This window comes from Rhinolophus sinicus, chromosome 3, assembly GCF_057876585.1.
Source record: "Rhinolophus sinicus isolate RSI-liver-muscle chromosome 3, RSI-T2T, whole genome shotgun sequence".
Classification (NCBI taxonomy): domain Eukaryota; kingdom Metazoa; phylum Chordata; class Mammalia; order Chiroptera; family Rhinolophidae; genus Rhinolophus; species Rhinolophus sinicus.
The window spans coordinates 173,404,093-173,417,851 of NC_142503.1; the positions used below are offsets into that span (position 1 = coordinate 173,404,093).

The following is a 13,759-nucleotide window of genomic DNA, read 5'->3' on the forward strand; positions in this document are numbered from 1 at the left end:
CCAAATATTTTTCTTCGTGCTTTCTTTTTCAAGTGGATGGCCAGCTGCATGCCACCTTTTTCTTCTCTCTTTGCCTCTGATTTCTTTCTTTTCCTTAACCACTCCACTTTTCTCCTTCTAATCTTGTGTTTTCTCTCTAAATCTTCTTTTCTCTAACCCTATTTCATCTCTCCCTTTCTTTTCCATATTTGGTCTTACAGTCCATAACTTCTGTTCCTTCTCCTGAAATTCACCTCCTTCCCCCTTCTCCAATCAGCTGGCTCGCCCTGCTCCCAAGCCCCTTATCTCTGCTCTGTTAATCCCCAATGTGTTTACTGACCTGTGGGCCAAAAGGCAAAATCCCCAGGGCTCTCTCTTCATGCCAATGCAGTGAAAAGCAGCAGCTCTCATTGCTCAACAAGTACCTTGTGAAACATAAATCAATGGATAAGGACCCCGTCAGTGAAAGTTTACATATACATTTGAGATCTATGACAATGTTCAAGCAACTAGTTTGCCGAATCCAGAGGTACTTGGATTTTTTTCTGGCAGCGAAGAGAATTTAGCAGAAAGCTTCGCCTAAATTTATTTCTTTATTAAGTTAATGGATGAGGTCCTAAGAAGTTAGGTCAGCAAAATAGATGATATTAAAGAGAGAAACTGGGACAAGAGACTAATAAACCATCAGGCATTAGTATGTCCTCCTGACACACTGGTGATAGCAGACACAAAGAATGGATGCAGTGATGGAACAGAAAGCAGAACCAGGAAAGAGATGGCAATAAATGGCAATAAAATACAAGTGATTCATAGGATTAAATGAAAGAGAGAAGAATAAGGGCAGTGTACGTAATGTGAAAGGGTAAGAAAATGGAAGAAGAGACATACTGGTGGAGACAAATAGATCAGAAATTCGAGAAGTTCATCTTGCATCAATAAAACATTACATGTTAAGTAACAAGGAGGGACCGTATAGTTATACTACTCAGATGCAGCATCTGTAGTACTCTATGGGGAATAAAAACTAGATATTATTAGAATAGTACCATAAAAAAAAAAGTAACTTCAGAAATCAAGTCCCTGATAAAAGGAATGGAAGAATTTGAATAGATTAAATGAGGAACAGTGGCAAGCGATATAAATCTTAAGCAGGAAAAGTGACTTTAAGTGGTACTGCCAGGTTAACAATTGTCAAAAAAGAAAAGCAAGATGGTGCTACTGTGTTTCCCCAAAAATAAGACCAGGTCTTATATTAATTTTTGCTCCAAAAGACACATTAGGGCGTATTTTCAGGGGATGTCTTATTTTTTCATGTACAACAATCTACATTTATTCAAATACAGTCATGTCATCTTTTTCTGGAACATCGCCATAACATACTAAATGCGTCCATCTGGCTGACGATCTTAACTGGGCTTATTTTCGGGGTAGGTCTTATTTTCAGGGAAACACAGTATATAGCCTGAGTGTTGGGAGACCAACCTGGCCTTAAGAAGAGCAGACCCACCTACTGTTGGCCAGGTATCGGGCTAGTTGCTGTACCTAACACTTGTAACTCAAGCCTCACTCTCCATAAATGTGAAGCCAAAGACTGGGAATGACATCCACTGGGGGGGGCGGGGGGGGGGCGGGGGTGGAAGCAGCAGGAATTTCTGAGCCAGTTCCAAAGTCACAAGATTCAAGGAGAAGAACTTTGGTTTTGTCAAGTCAGAGTGAGCAGCCAAAGGCAGCAGACATAGGATATTGTCAGAGGTAAATCACCTAGCTCAGTCTGCTCTGTCTTTACTGCGAGGTCAGAGGACTAGAGCAAACCGGCCAAATGTTTTCGACTATGGAAATCCCCTAACTTTCCAATGGCTGCAGTCCCACAGCTCCGAGGTTTTACTCACAGGATGGCTCTCTTCCAGCTTTCAGATCTCTCCAAGTTGATTAATCATTTTCCTCTTCTGACTCATTCAGGCCTCTAGTAAATAGCTGTAGGTGCTGGATGGCTGTATAGATCAAAGAGGTCAGATAAATTGGCTTGATGTTGATGTATAGAAAAACCTAGAAGATACTGCCAAAAGCATTTATGCACACTGTCCTCAGGTGCTAGTATGTGCATCTTTGACCAAAGGCCATTGGCTCATTCATATGTTTGAAGCAGGCTATTTTCATGTGCATTAGGAAACTTGGGCACATGTGAGCATTCTCATTTCTTAATGTAAGGTCAGGAATTGTAGGCTACTTAGGTAGACAGTAAAATTCTGTTATGGCAGCTTATTTTTATATCTATTTAGATGGACTATAGGTCAGATTACAAGTATAACCCCCTAATAATAATAACAAAAGCAACACAAATACAGTGCTTATTGGTCAGGTACTATACTAATTTTTCCCCTGCTAAGAGACCACATTCATAGGACTGAAAGGTCAGTTCTGGTTGTCTAAGCCAAGGCCATATATATATTGTGATTACATTATTTTGTCTGGCTAATATTCTCATCAAGAAGTTTATTTTAGAAGAAGTGTTCATTTTTAGATTCACAATTATACTTTTAAGTGATAATGGAAAGTCACTTCTCTTGCTTTCGTAATGCTTTCCTATCCTGGCTTATTCATTCAGTTCACAGACATTTATGATGTACCCGAGCATACTCGTCATTGGAGATACAGTTGTGAATAAGACCTCGCCCTGGGACCTGAAGTTATACATTGTGTTAGTGCTTTGCGATTGGTACGAACACAATACTTGGGCAAGCACAGGAGCAGCAGCAAATATTTCTGCCAAGGACACATTTGAGTTAAAACTTCAAGAAGATGTAGAAATCTTGCAGATTGACAAAGGTGGGAGGGACATCATCAACAGAGGGAACACCGTGTGTGAATGCAAAGAGGTGTGAAAGAGCATAACATGTTTAGGGTAGAATAAGACATTTTAGAAAAATGAAGTTGTGGCAGAAAAAGAGTCTCAATAGGTTAAGTTGGGATAAGGTTGTGATGGGCTTTGTATAGCACACTGAGGCATTATCCGGTAAGCGCTGTGGGGCTTACGGAGTTTTTTAAGAAAGAGTAACTTCATTTGACTGTCATCAGAGAATATTGACGATAGTGTGTGGTAGGAGGAAAGGCTTACAAAGGGACCAGTTAGAAGGCTGTTCCATAGTCTAGAAGTGGTAGTAGCAGGGGCAAAGGCGGGGGATAGATTTGAGATGCATCTTAGAAGTCAAATGGGCAGACTACCCAGTCAAATGGGTACAGGGGCTGATGTTTGGACGATGCCCAGGTTACAGACTCAGGTCAGCCCTGGGGAATGATGAGGTTACTTTGTGACATGAGGAGTTGAAATTAAGGTGCTAATGAGACAAGACACGCAGGTGGAAAAGCGCAGTAGGCGATCATAGTATGGGTCAAGAAAGAGATCAGTTGAGAAGTACCTCAAGTATTTGAAGCTGGTTAGATCACTGAAGCAGAGGAGAAAAGGGGCCGAGGACCGTGGAAAGTGTATTCTGTTCAGATTATGGATCAGGATCTACTCATGCTGTGTAGAAAGACTTTTAGGACTCCCTGAACACCCATAACTGGGTGTTTCGCAACCATGTTTGTTGTTTCTGTGGCAGAACACTTCGGATTCTGTGATGTTCCTGCACGTGACTAGTGCATTTCTTAATGAGGTTGGAAGCCTCAGTCAAAGGCTAACAGGACACTGACCCTTCTAGGCGCTTATCTGTGTGTGCTGCTTTGAGGAGGAGTTGGATAGTCATCCTCAGAGACGCAGAATGCACGTTCCTACTCAGCTTTCCCTGACTGACCTGGATTCCAACTGACTGCTGGCCCTACAGCGATTTGCAGATGTCCACACAAAAGGACTGTCATTTGTGTGCAGCCCCTAACTAATTCTAACAATCTGTTCCTTATGTCTCTGAGAAAGCCCACAAATCGATTCCCCAGCACTTGCTCATTTTCAGGGGCACCTGTATGACCCTTCGTCGTCAGCTGACCCCTCCCCCTTTTATTCACCTGCTGTTTCAATTATGTGAGCAGTGATGTATCTGCCTCAAAACTCCCTGTTCTGGGAAATTTTTTCAGCAGAGAATTATTGGGAAAAATATTTCTGCTTTTGAGCCAACGCAGGGGTTTAAATCTCTTCCAGCCTACAGAGCACCTGGATTCAAGTATCTGTTCCCTCCTGACTGGAAGAATGAGCTGCATCTTGAATTGAAGCTCATAAGCACACGGAGAAACTATGAGTCTGTTTCCTCCTGCTGTTCACTGAAACAATGAAAAATAAATGAGTTCAGATAGTCCAGAGCCAGTGTTAAGTATCACTAGGCAGGCCCAGGAATGTGCTGGAACCGGGGAGCCTGGTTTTAAGGCCATACACATCGCTGCATTGAGCAGGCTGCATGAGCCACTTCCCTCACAAGCACCACGCTCCGTCTGTGATGATAATGGGCTTACCATGACTTACCCTCTTGTTTTACACTGCCCCTAACTTCTAGTGCCTTACACACAAGAGGTCTGTGATAAATATTTGTCAACTGGTTGGATTTTCCAAGTTGCGGAGGTTCTTAATAATATATAAAGCCCTCCGAGGTCCTTGAAGGCAATCAGCTTTCCTAAGGCAAAGGAAAGGTACATCCAAGGTCACAGGCTGGATCATGGGATCCCCTGACCCACAGACATAGTTCACTTTCTCAATGTCTTTAAGAAAATATGAAATCAGCATCAGTGTTAACAAATTGAGAGATACCCTATACAAATCCAGATTTGGACTTCTCTTGAAAACTGAAAGATCTGGCAACATGGAATAGAGCCATACAGCTGCTGCCCCCTTTAGAGGGGACATACCCTCTCCCATTCGCCACAGTCCCCGCCACTCCCGATTTTTCTTCCCCTTGACCCGCCTCACGCTTTATTTGTTTCATGCCTTGCCTCAGTAGGCTTTTCTTTGTAGGCTCTGCTAGCAAAATGATTTAGAACACTTACAAAATAGCATGACATTTCAAAAACATTTTGACAGCGTTACTGAAATATAATTTACATACCATAAAGGTCACCCCTTTCAAGTGTACAGTTCAGCAGTATTTGATTTATTTAGTGTTGTGCAACTATTGCCATTGTCGAATTCTAGAACATTTTCACCCCAAAAAGAAATCCTGTACTCATTAACAGTCACTCCCTATGCCTTCCCCCCACCCGCGACCCCACCCTTAGGCAACCACTAATCTACTTTCTGTCTCTATGGATTTGGGGTGTTCCTACTTTTTAGCTATTTTAAATCATGCTGCTGTGAACATTGTGTGTACAAGTTTTTTCAAGGACATACATTTTCATTTCTCTTGGGAATGTACCTAGGAATGGAAATGTTGTTGGGTCTTATATTAACTCTATGTTTTAACAGTTTGAGGAACTGCCAAATTGTTTTCCAAAGTGACGGCACCATTTTACATTCTCACCATCAATGTTTATGAGGATTCCAGTTTCTCCACATTGTCACTGCACTTTTTATTGTCAGTCTTGTAACCATTCTAGTTGTTGTGGAATGGTTATTTCTTTGTGGTTTTGATTTTACAAACAACAACAAACAACATTTTATAAAATAGAATTAGTTATCAGGTTGGTGCAAAAGTAATTGCAGTTTAAAAGTGTAAAAATAATTGCAAAAACCGCAATTTTGCACCGACCTAATAATTTTTACAAAGAAATATTGCTCATAGATGCCAGTCTTTACCAGAACTCTCAACTTGGTCTCAACTCTTGCAGTTAGACCACATCGTGGAATGCAGTATGTCCCTGGGTTGTGGTCTGTGGAGCCCCGTGAGTAAGATGAGTGCCCTTATAAACGAGACCCCAGGGGGCTCTCTTGCTCTTTCCACCTTGTGAGGATACAATGAGAAGACGGTCGTCCACAGCCCAGAAAAGGGTTCTCACAAGAACCTGACCACACTAGCACCCTGATCTTGGACTTCCCAGCCTCCAGCACTGTGAGAAAGTTTAACTGTTGTTCACAAGCCACCCAATTCACAGCACTTTAATACAGCAACCCAAACAGACTAAGACACTGACCTTCCAAGGAAGGAAGCAGTTGACCTGCTCCCGACTCAGGCTCTACTTCTCCCCAGAAGCTGTACTTCTCACTCTTTTTTTTTTTCCTTTTTCCCACCGAGCCCCAGGACTCCACTCTAGTGCCTGACTTTGACATGTTTCTTTAACCCACTACTCTCTTCTTTTGTTCACTGGTCTGTCTCTTCTTTCCCTCTTTCTCGCTTCCACCCATCAGCCTAGCCCAGTCGTACTGATCGAGTTCTGAGACTCTGGAGCTTCCTTTAGAATCAACACCAGCCACATGAGGCCTCTTTGTCCAGCAGAATCTGATGGAATTTTCAGATGTTCCACCAATCTCAGTTCAAATAGTGTCTTTCATTGTCCCCTTAAATATACTTTACTAACAAAGTTTTTAGTTGAGAAAATTTGGCCACCCTAATTAAGTGTAATACAGTATTTGAATTGAAAAAATGAAAGGTCTTCGGTTGGAGGTGAAAAAACTCCGTTAGCCACATCGTTCTGGCCCACAACTGTTCCTAGTAGCCTACCCAGAAGGCCACACAGTCTGACCACGAGAACATCCACGCAGGCATCTGGAGCAGAGAGAACTTTTCACTCAGTGTGACACTGAAATTGTCCAGGAACCCCCAGCCCCTCTTTATCAGCAGCAGTGGTTTTTATAGGGCACCCTTATTACCCGGGGTGTTCTATCTACAGTAATAAAGACGGCCTCGGATCTTTAGTTTCCTTCATCTCAGAACAGGCCTCGCCGTGTACATTTAGAGCCACAATCCATGCCTGTCACAGCTGTAACAAGTGGGAAGACTTAAAACAGCACCTTTCACCCAGGATCTGGAAGCCTTTAACACCCTCAACTCCACACTTCCATACACAGCCACTTAGGGAAGGACAGACAATAAACAGGAACTTCTGGGGGTTATCTGGTCAGGGAGGATGGAGAGGAAAAAAAGATGGTATGCACTAGCAGCATAAGCCTTTTTCCTCAGGCCATTATGACTTCAAGCTCATGTGATTGTCCAGTGTACTTTTTCTACAGCGTAGTGTAATCAATACTTATTTATTTACCTAATCTTTCTTTAGAAGTGCTTTACTCATCAGTTGCCTGGAGGTCAAATGGTGATAAAGGATGATTATTTCTCTGACTAAAGAAGTGAGAGGTTTCACCTGGCACAGGAACTTGCTCTTTATGGTGAGTCCTTGTAGAATAAGATAAAGTGTCCAGAGTACAAAAGGCCTCTTGTCTTCTTGCAGCCTGATATTTGTTCATGCCCCTGCCTTCATTTACTTCTCAAGGAAACAGGTTCTATTCCCATACCCATCCCAGCTCGTTCAGAGGCAATGCCAGATCAAGGACTTCAACCCATGGAAACGTGCCTTGTTTTTTCTTTCTGAAGACTGACAGAGCTATTTTATATTTCTCCAACTTACGCTATCAGAGAAAGAAAGGTTACCTTACCCTTTCGTGGGCTGGCATGGGAAGAAGCTGAGAAGGAAAAGCAAAGGAACTAGCATGTGCTTTGCTTCAGGCTCGGTGCTGGTCACTTTATATATATTAATTCATTAAATTAAGATAAAACCCAATTCATATATGACATGTCTGCTGAGAAAAAGGCAATTCCAGTGAGCTTGCCCTCCTGTGTGTTTATCATTTGTTCTGTTAGCTGGGAGCTGTTTGTATGTTATCATGGCTTTAACCCCAGACACCCACCAAGGCCTATTCTATGACATCTTGTTTTTCCCTTTAAAATGTGGCTCTGGTACATTGGCAAACCCAAATTGCACATTCATCCCTCTTGTAAGCTGCTATTCAGGGTTGCAGCTTAGCATCAAAGAACCTTCCTTTTCTCTCCATTTTCCCCCCCTTTCTTCCTTTGTTGTGAGAAAATCATATTTATGCTCTTTTTAAATTGTTAGTCATGATGTCATGAGAAAACATTGTTTCATCATTTTAGCTACATCTGATAAATGTAAGTTCTGCTTAAATTTAAATTCTTTTGTTTCTCAGATTTTGTCTTTAAAACCTGTAATTTCTGCCTACCTTCTCCCCACCCCACCCCAGGCAGTCCAGCCCAAGTGCTTTTCCTCTACCATTCAAAGACCATCACGTGATTTCCCTGCCTAATCATCTCTCTCTCTCCATGAATTCTGGAGTCAGACTGACTGAGTTTGTACCCTATCCCGTCACTTCTGAGCTGTGCAACCATGAGCACACACTGCCTCGGTTTCCCTATCTGACAATATTGACTGGGTTACTATCAGGATTAAATTTCCCGGTAGTGTCTGCCCTGTTGCCAGGCTCTCCCTGCTTGGGTCCACCCCATACACAGCTGACAGGACTTCCTCGGTCTGTCTGGGATTGGTTTGTCTCAGCCTGACCATACCATGCCTCTGGTGCCACTCCCTGTGCCTTGGCATCTGAGATCCTTCCAGGCCAGTCCACACTGCCCTTTCCAGACCCGTCTCACTACCACTCTGCATAAACGCCCATGCACCAGCCAGCCTGGACTCACCATCACTCCCTAAAGATGCATTTTCTTTCTTCACGTTACACTTGGCTTAATCCATCCTGTTTGCCCAGGATGAATTCCTTTTCTCATCTTTGCTTGTCAAAAATCCCATCACCCTTCAAAGTACCCTCCATAATCCTCCTAACTAGGGAGCGATTGGAGGTGACCTCCAACCTCTGAACTCAATAGCTTATACTTGGATGCACTTGTCACAGATTGTCTGTGACACATCTTGGTTAGCACATCTTGTTTCCCCTTCTAGGTTGTAAGCCTAGGTAGGAAGTCCAGTTTTTCTCACTTGTCACTGCTTCATAAATATTTGTTGAACAAATAAATTATAAAGCCTCCTTTGTCACCTTTTTGTCTCCTCAGTTTGATATGATAGTTTCCTCTAATGTACAAACAGAAGAAAGTACAGGATATATGCAGTCAGGATTTTGCTTTACTTCATCAACATACACTTTTTGGATCCCTGTTAAATGTTAGAAATGGTGCTAATTGCTGCGGTTAATAATAATTATAGCTACAATTTACTGAGCACTTGCTATGTGTTAGACGCCATGCTAAGTAAGTACTTTTCACATTGCTCACTTAATGCTCATGACAACCTTATGAAGATGATATTATCACGTAAGCTAAAGGTCAGAGAAGTTAGTCAGTTGCTCAGGGTTAACCAGCTAGTCCGTGGTGGAGCCAGGATTGGAACCCAGATTGACAACCCCCCAAAACTATGCTCTTAACCAGATAAATAGTTCTCTTTTGAATTATTAAGTGTCCAGTAGTGAAGCTATGTGAGCGTGTCCATATACCTTCTCTGACTTCATCTCTCAACACTACACTTCAGCCCCACTGCCCTTCCTGCTGTCCCTTCAGTGTGCCTGACTTGTTCCTTCCTCAGGACCCATGTACCTACAGCAATCCTATACCTGCCTCGAGTGCTCTCAGCGCTTATCTCCACAGAGCCGGCATGTCTCATCTTTCAAGTCTTGTTAGAGAGTCGTCATCTAGAGAGACTGCCCTGAACTCGCCAGCTGAAGTAGCGCTCCACCTCCCACCCCCTCCGTACATTCTCTACCCCAGTTACCCTGTTTTATTTTCTTCTGGGCATTTGTCACTGTCTGAATTGATCACATTTACTTGTTTGTAAATTGATTGTCTGTTTTCCCTGCTAGAATTGAAGCCCAGCAAGAGTAGGGATTTACTCACCCCTGAATTCCCAGGATCTAGAACAGGCCCTGGCACATAATAGGTGCTTAATAAATATTTGTTGCATGATAAATGAATGGATGAATTTTTGAGCACCTAACTATTTCAGTTTGGGTTCTGCTAAAGCAGATACCGAGATGGACTTTGGGGTGCAAGATGTTGTAGGGATCAACCCTTGAGAAAGGAAGGGAAAGGAGCAGGATTGAGCAGAGGGGGAAACTGAGCTGTGATACAGACCCAACAGAGTTCCAGCCAACCCTGTGGCAAGTTAGTTCTAGAGTGAATAAAAAACAAAATAAAACATTTCCCCATTAGGCTAATAAAGAACTAGTATTATAGTTTAAAATTAGGTTCACTCTAGAACTTGCTGTAGCCTTTAGACCCACCCCTTCCTGGAAAGGTGTGACCTTGGGCCAGGAGACCTTCTAAAGCTGAGGCGGACCCTGAAGGCGCTGATGTGGGAGGCTCTCTGCTGACCATGTTCCCCAAAGCTGGACAGCGTGTCCTTCCTTGAAGGGGCCATTGGACAATATGTTTCAGAATCTACCAACTAACGATAATGCCATAAGTAGTTTGTATCTTATGTATTATTATCACTTACTAATTTAAGATGTAGTTTTCAGAATTAATTTACATCTAAAAGCTGGGACTATTTATACCAGAAATTTTAAAGCAAATCAGTACTTGTTGCCTTTAAATCATTCACTGCTTTGATTCATGTATGGTAATCAATGACATTTCTTTTCTTTCTTTCTTTTTTCTTTTTTTACTTTTGTAGTCACAGTATTTGGTATTGTAATTTATGGAACTGCACCAGAAACTTGCCTAGAGTTATCATGCCTGTTTTCTAGTTAGTGACATATCTTCAGAATGACTACATTTTTAACCTTTGCAAGTTTCAATAAACTGAAGTGTCTTTTTTTTTTTCCTGTGCATTGTTCAGATTTTTTTCCTTATACTATGCAAACCTTTAGGCAAAAAGCAATTTTCTGCATATTCTTTCATATTTTTAGTAGTTTATCTTTTTGGTTAGGTCATCTAGCATGTAAGAATTATAGAGTAACATCACTTTTAATTTGTCATGGTTGGTGTTATTTCGTATTTTCTAAGATTGACAACTTGCTCAGCCTTTTCCTTTCTTGGCAAATTCAGTTTCCCTTTGTTCACTTATTTATAGCTCTGCAGTGGGCATGGTTTGGAACCTTGATTTTTATTGCTTCAATTTCTCTGCAGTAATTGACACACTACACATTCCAGGTCCCATGTTCCATTTACATATGGACACACACTACTTGATTACTCAAATAGACTATAATAGATCCCCTTTATTCTGGTATATCTTTGAGATTCTGGCTTACTGTGTTGGTCTGTTCTCCTTAAACATGGGACTGACAGCACTGACTTTTAGAAACAACTGACCTTTTATTTCTACTGGCATTTCATCACCATGGGTGCATCCCAATCTAATTATATGTTGATTTGTAATCAACAGAGGCTTCCTCTCATTTCATTTTCTGCTGATTTGATTTTCTCCCTGTTTGGAAACCTCCAGGATTATTATACCAATTTCAGTCTCAAACAGGCTTCCTTTTATGGTGGCCTGCTTCCAGTCTATTACTTTTCTCTGCAGTTACTCTATCCGCCCATGTTATCTGTTTGAAAAAACAACAAAAATGATGATATGTCGGTGCCATCTAAAACGTACAGAAAGAGCTGTTTATGTTATTACCATCGCTGTGAATTAGTTCAGTGGCCCACATCTCAGCTATATAAGATGGACTTGGCCTTAGAAGAAAAATAATCTTAACCAGAGTCCTCACTGAAGTCTGATTTGGCTACAATAAGAATTCATCAAAAACATAGAAACTGCATTTCCTAGGAAACTGAGGCTTTTTCCTGTATTTGGGAGTGGTAAAGGATACGCCCAAGAACTTGGAACAGACACGGCATTGGCAGACAAACAAAAGATCTGTAGAGCAGGACTTCCTTTTTATTCCCTGAGCTCTCTCTCCCATTGTCTCAGGGAAGATGGGGCAAATACCCAGACAGAAGCTGCTTCAGTATTGTCTTTTATGGATAGGCAGCTTGTGTTCAGTGATTCCTCTGGCCCATAGTGTCTGTTGGGCAGTTGGAGGCTTTTTGAAGCCATTGTATTGTTAGAGAATAATTAGGGTGAATGAAGCAGGGGGTAAGGGTTAACAACAATTCTTTGTTGCAAGCATTTGCTAGTCTTGGCATCAGTATTGGTAACAAGGCCAATCTACTGGAAGGAATCTAAACAAAAGATGGAAAGGTTGCGGTTGGTTTGTCTAATCCATCCAGCAAATCCACCCATGCATGGCCATTGTGCCCTGTGAGCTCTCTGGAAATGCCTTCGGTCACACTGCATTCCAAGCCACTGGGTGGGTGATCTCCGGGCAGTCTTGTACATGGATTTCCTAGAATGCTTCCCATAACAAAAAAGGGGATGCACAGGTGTTGCCTTGGCAATTAATCGGCATACTTCATAAAGAAAATAATCTCCTAACATTTGGGTAGATGAATGAGGGCAGTATGAAAGGCTGTGGTCTTTCCCTTCGAAGGAGGAGCTAGAGAGTGCCCTACCACAAAGGGGCTGAGATGTACTGATTGACACCAAGGTGGAAACACCTAGGCAGAACCATGACCTGTGTCCTCATTGTTGCCTCCATCCCCTCCAGGCCAGTCAGCCCATGACCTGGTCTAAGGGGTATTAATCCCACTTGCATTGTAACCAAGAGGATCCCCAGCGAGGGTGGGGTCCAGCAAGTCAGGGTGGCTATAAATTTAATGCTTCTGTGATAGTGGTTCTTACTGGAAGGCTTTACAAACTGGATGCCTATCTCCCCTCGCTGATTTGGGGAGCTGGGGCTGCTGCTATGTTCTGAGTCAAGTGGCCCTCCAGCTATGGTTGATGAGGTTCTTGATGTATTAATAATACATGGCAGTGGTACCTTATACGGGGGCCCCAGATTCTTACTTAGAGCCCATTATTCAGATTTTATAGCATTGGTGTGATGTGCTAGTAGGTGATACTTCTTACATCCTCCCAAATCAGCTTTCCAACATGGATTCCAAGCACAGAGATGCCTGCCTCAAATATTTGGTTCAAATTGTGCAACAAAAGTTATCCCATGTATCTTTTCCTGTTGCTTATCAAAAAGGACAGAGATACAGAGCAGTTGGAAGTGGAGGTAGGCATGTCTCCAAGGAGATTTTTGACCTTAGACACATATCCCCAAAGAATGAATTCCTGCTCTCATATAATGAATAGGGTTCTAATCCTACAGTCTGATTTAAGCAACGATGACTTACATTTGAAATCTCAAACAAGGAACGTTCAAAGTCAATATTAAACTCTGAGCAATGAGGCAGAGGTGGGTCCACCTATACCTTATTTTGAGAGTCTATCTGACTCTCTTGGATCCGGGAGTAGTGGTGGTTGTCAGGGAGCACAGAAAGGTGGGAGAGGGAGGGCAGAAGGGGACAGTAGTATGCTTATTTTCAGTTTGTCAGCTGCTCTGGAAAACTGCCAAAATGAATGAGATACAACAAGCCTTCGGGGTTGTTGTAAGCCAAGGAGAGGCAAGGCTTTTAAAAGGCTCTGTGGAATTTAGTCTTCAAGTTTCATGTGTATTTGGTTTGGGGCAAATGTGAAATCCCTGAACTTTCCCCAGGAAAATGTTAGCTCCCAGGAACACACAGTGGGCCCTTAACTCTCTCCACAGAAGCGTGTCTTGAGGAAGAAAAAAGAATGCAGTACCTTTGCATTTAGCCTCCTGGCTCTGTTTGGCCAACGGAAAAAGATTGATGAGAACCCTGATTAGATCTGTCTCCGGGCCTCCCGCAGACTATTGGAAAGGCCTGAAAAAATCCTTTTGATACAGAGGGTGGAAGTTCCAGTAGATGGGGGAAGGGAAAGGACTCAATCTTCCTGGCCAAATGTGCCAGATATGTACAAAATCAGTAGCCGGGATACTGAGCAAAGCTGAGCGTTTTTA

General features: G+C 42.4%; 1 protein-coding gene across 13 annotated transcripts in view; it reads left to right on the forward strand.

The window, feature by feature from the left end:
- The window catches only part of RAD51B (RAD51 paralog B), a 619,726-nt gene that overhangs the window by 288,824 nt on the left and 317,143 nt on the right, over positions 1–13,759 (forward strand). The window lies entirely within an intron of this gene.